The sequence below is a fragment of the Pinus tabuliformis genome, chromosome 3_2, assembly GCF_031772625.1.
Source record: "Pinus tabuliformis cultivar Carrire ecotype Pingquan chromosome 3_2, CPIR1, whole genome shotgun sequence".
NCBI classification, from domain to species: Eukaryota; Viridiplantae; Streptophyta; class Pinopsida; order Pinales; family Pinaceae; genus Pinus; species Pinus tabuliformis.
The window spans coordinates 226585085-226590322 of NC_142302.1; positions in this window are offsets into that span (position 1 = coordinate 226585085).

Genomic DNA, 5238 nt, shown 5'->3' on the forward strand with positions numbered 1-5238 from the left:
AACAATCCTAATGGACGTGGTGGTTGCTGACATTCCACCAAAGTATGGCATGCTCTTATCAAGATCTTGGGGAGCAAAACTCCAAGGATCTCTCCAACTAGACCTCTCTTATGCCACTATTTCAGTCTTTGGGCAACCAAAGAGACTGTATAGGGAAACACTCATGAAATATGTGGTAAGTAGTGAGGAAAAGCCCCAAAACTTCCCTATCTATTCAATCCATTCTGATATGGGTTCATTTATTTTGTTTAATGATGATATGTCTCCTCCCACTGATGATAAGCCTTTGGCTTTAGAACAAGAAACATGCATAAATGAAGAATTGGTTGCCCATAGCCAAGAAACTGTCAAAACAATCAATGCAACCAGCACACAAGAGGAACTCAATAAAACAGAAAATTCAAATCTGCCCACTCCTAAAATGGTTGAAACTCTCAATACTAGTCAAGAGCAAGAAATCCTATGGTATTTGGAGTTTGATGGTTCAGTTAATAAGCTAGGAGCAGGGGCAGGAGTATGGATCCATAGTACACAAAAAAATCATGCAGAGGGTCATGCTTATAGATTAAATTTCAGATGTACTAACAACATGGCAGAGTATGAAGCCCTCCTTTTAGGCCTTAAGCTAATCAAATCTCTAGGAGCTGCAAAAGTTTCCATTCTAGGTGACTCCGACCTGATTATTCAACAGATGAAAGGTAACTTTGTTACTAATGACAATAAGCTAAGAGCTTATAGGACTGCTGCCACAGAAATACTTGATACCTTCACCGAATGCAAGCTTACCAAAATTCCAAGAAGCCATAATCTACATGCACACAGCCTAGCTACTTTTGCTAGCACTTGTAAGCTACCTTTTGAGCCCAATCACCATTTCTCAGCTGAAATAAAGCACAGGCCTGCTGTCCCAAACAATGTCAAAGACTGGCAAGTCTTTGAAAGTGATGCACAGATCAACAATTTCCTCACTTTACAGCAAGAATTCTCAAGCTTAAACATTGATGAAGATGCCATGGATGATCCACAACAGCAAATGAGCCAAAATGAGCAAACTATAACAGCTGAAGCAGCAAACCAAATGCTGCACCCAACCATTTTTTATGAGAAAAACATGCAAGAGCTGAAGCAAATGCATTTAGAAGAAATAGCTGAAACAGAGGCCGAAATCATTGATTTAAAAGACAATTTTCTGCCTGCTGGCCTCACTCCATTAGAAGACATATTTGATTCAAACGATGTCCCCAAAAAGCCAAATACGCAACCATTAAACGTTGCTGTGGAAGACTATAATATTGGGACAGCAGAGAAGCCCAAAATGATTAAACTGTCCAAGTCTTTGCCTCCTGATCAAAAACCAAAATATGTCGACTTGTTTAAAGAGTTCCAAGATGTCTTTGCCTGGAGTTATGAGGACCTTAAGTCCTATGACACCTCTGTTATTCAACATACCATTCCCTTAAAGCCAAATCAAAAGCCTTTCAAACAGAAACTAAGGAGAATCAATCCTGTGTTTCTCCCTTTGATTGAGAAAGAAGTGAAAAGAATGTTTGAGGCTGGTATCATAGCACCCATTAGATTTTCAGAATGGGTATCCAATCTTGTTCCCACAAGAAAGAAAACAGGTGAGATTAGACTATGTGTGGACTTAAGAAATCTGAACCAAGTCTCCCTTAAAGACCACTACCCATTGCCAAAGATGGACCATATTCTACAAAGAGTAGTGGGGTCTTCAAGAATTTCTTTGCTAGATGGCTTTTCAGGTTTTAATCAAATACTTGTTCACCCGGATGACCAAGACAAGACAGCCTTTACAACACCGTGGGGAACCTTTAAATATGTGAAAATGCCTTTTGGGCTAAAGAATGCAGGTGCTACCTTTCAAAGGGCCATGGACATTGCATTTTCCAAGGAAATCCATGATTTCTTGGTGGTTTACCTTGATGACCTTACTCCTTTCTCAAAATCTGATCAAGAGCACCTTAAACACCTAAGGCAAGTATTCCTAACCTGTAGGAAATATGGCATTTCCTTAAATCCTAAGAAATCTCTCTTCGGCCTAGAAGAAGGCAAATTGCTAGGCCATATCATTTCAAAAGATGGAATTAGAATAGATCCGGAAAGGATCCAAGCCATTTTGCAAATCCCTTATCCAAGAAACATCAAAGAATTGCAAGCATTCCTAGGAAAGATCAATTTCCTAAGGAGATTTATCCCAAACTTGGCCGAGCTGATAAGAATGCTAAATAACATGTTAAAGAAGGATTCCAAGGTAAAATGGACTTTAGAGGCCAAGCAAGCCTTTGAGGGCATAAAATCTGCCTTAACCCAAGCCCCAGTCCTCACAAGTCCTCAATTTGATAAGGATTTCATCATTTTTTCATTTGCTTCCCAACACACCATTGCTGCTGTCCTTTTGCAGAAAGATGATCAGGGAAATGAAAAGCCAATTGCATTTTTCAGCCGAGCCCTTAGAGATGCACCCTTGAAGTATCAAATCATGGAGAAGCAGGCCTATGCCCTTGTTAAAGCAATCAAAGATTTCAAAGTTTACATTTTATATTCACATGTGATTGCTTATGTGCCAAATGCTGTTGTAAAAGACATATTAACTCAAGAGGGCATAGAAGGCAAAAGAGGCAAATGGATTGCCAATATCCTTGAGTATGACATTGAAATAAAGCCCACTAAACTCATAAAGGGACAAGGTTTAGCCAAACTAATGTCCGAAATCAATTTTCAAGCTTTAGACATTAATCAACTGGACAATGAACAGGAGCTAGCGACTCCACAGATCAGTGAAGCTTTTTTGCAATCCCCATGGTATGCTGATATTTGTTTTATATTGTTAAACCTGTTTGCTCCCCCAGGGTTTTCCAGAACCAAAAAGAGATTTTTAAAGATGAAAGCATCAAAGTTTTGTGTCTTAGATAGTGCCCTGTTTTGGAAGAATCATGAAGGAATTTTGCTGAACTATTTAACTTTAAATGAAACTGACAGTGTTATGAAAGAATTCCATGCAGGGGACTGTGGAGGGCACTTATATTGGAAGTCCACTGCTGACAAGATTTTAAGGGCTGGTTTCTATTGGCCCTCTTTGTTTGCAGATGTCAAAAAGTTTGTTGTTTCATGTCACAAATGCCAAATCTTTGAAGGCAAAAGAAAGCTGCTGCCCTTGCCCCTTAAGCCCATTTCAACCGAGAAGCCTTTTCAACAATGGGGTCTTGACTTCATTGGAGAAATCCATCCATCCTCTTCTGGCCAGCATAAGTGGATTCTAACAGCCACAGATTACTTCACCAAGTGGATTGAGGCCATCCCATGTAGGCAAGCCAATGACTCCACCATCATCCAATTCCTTGAAACCAACATTTTGTCCAGATTTGGCTGTCCCGAAAAAATCATTACAGACAACGCTGCTGCCTTTAAATCCAAGAAAATGATCAGTTTTTGCCACAAATACCACATTTCCTTAGGTCACTCCTCAGACTATTACCCTCAAGGTAATGGCTTGGCCGAATCATCCAATAAAAGCCTCATTAATATCATCAAGAAAGTCTTAGAGGAGAACAAGAAGAACTGGCACAAAAAGCTTGTGAATGCCCTATGGGCAGACAAATTGTCAACCAAAAGATCCATTGGGATGAGCCCATATGAGTTAGTTTATGGAATGGAGGCAAGATTTCCTTCATCTTTGGGAATCCCTGTTATCAAATTACTGCAAGAGATTCATGCTGAGCCTAATGATATCCAAAGAAGAATAAACCAAACCATCCATTTGCAGCAAACAAGAGAGCAAGTGTACGACAGAGCTCAGATTTTACAAGAGAAGCTCAAGAAAATGTTTGACAAAGGAACCAAGGCTGAAGATTTCTACATAGGCAACAAAGTCTTAAGATGGGATTCAAGAAGAGAGGACAAAGGAAAGCATGGCAAGTTTGATTTCCTGTGGAAAGGCCCCTTTATTATTTCTGTTGTTCAAGGCAACAACACATATTTTCTGAAGAGTTTGGATGGCAGCACAGCCAAAGAAGGCCCTGTCAATGGCCGAATGCTAAAGCACTATCATGATCCCTTTTGTTGAACGCAACACAGCTCTGTATACTATCTGTACATTAATATTTTATATTATCAGCACTTTTGTTTTATAGCAGGCCGATAAGAGGGAACAACGCAGCAAATTTTGAAGGAAAGATCAAAGAAAGCTCCATTTCAGATCTCTGTTTTTTGAAATAATTCCAAAGAAGTGCTCAAGCAGATTTCAATATGTTTACAAGCACCCAAAAGGCAAGAAGCAGAGCTGTAATTTTTTTGCAATTCAGCTCAAAAGGATACTGCATATCAGCGTATAAGAATTCAGTCAAAGGCATTGAGAAGAAGGATAATTTCAGTTTACAGCAACAATTGAAGATCAAGGCATTCTGACCTGCTGTTCTTGGCTTTTCATCTTGAAAAACCATCCCCAAGTGGAGCCACTGTTAGCCTCCTATTGCAATAGGTTTCATATTTCATGATTGACTGTTTTACATGCCAAATATGTCATCTTTTCATGCTGCAAGGTTCCATATTTCCAAGAAGTTCCATTTTTGAAGAATCATACCATTTTTGAAGAGTTTTACAGTTAAGGGAAAGCCAAACAGCTTAATCTTGGCTTCCCTAGGTTTAAATTGCTTGTTTTAGAAGATAGAGAATGAATATCTGTCCAAACTGTTTAATCTTGGCAGATTTTAGCTAGGTAGAGAAACAAGGGTGCTCAACAGCTTAATCTGAGCCCCTGGAAGCTATAAGGGCAGATTTAGATAGGAGGATAGCCAAAAGAAAAGTTGAAAAGCTGGGTTTGCTAGTTCAAGTGCACCCAAACCAAAAAGAAGAGAAAATGCTAGGTAAGTAGGCTGGGTAGGTAGTTTTGAGGTTGCAGAATCAATGATTGTGATCAGTTTTGTGTTTTCAAGTGTTATATCTATTCAGATCACAAGTATGAGGCAATTTTCCATTTGGATCAGCTCAAGCGAGGCATGTCTAACTTCCCCTTCTTCCTCTTCCCCAAATCACTCACTAATTCCCCTAAAGAGGTCAAGATCTGCTTGATATCTCTTAAATTCATCATGTTTCATATCATTTCCCTTAGTAAAGATTTGCTTTACTTAAGGAGTGTTCATATGTCCTCTACAAAGTTCTATCTCCCCTTTTAAGCCTAAGATCTCTAAACTTAGAGCTTTCTTGTCACAATCCATATTAATT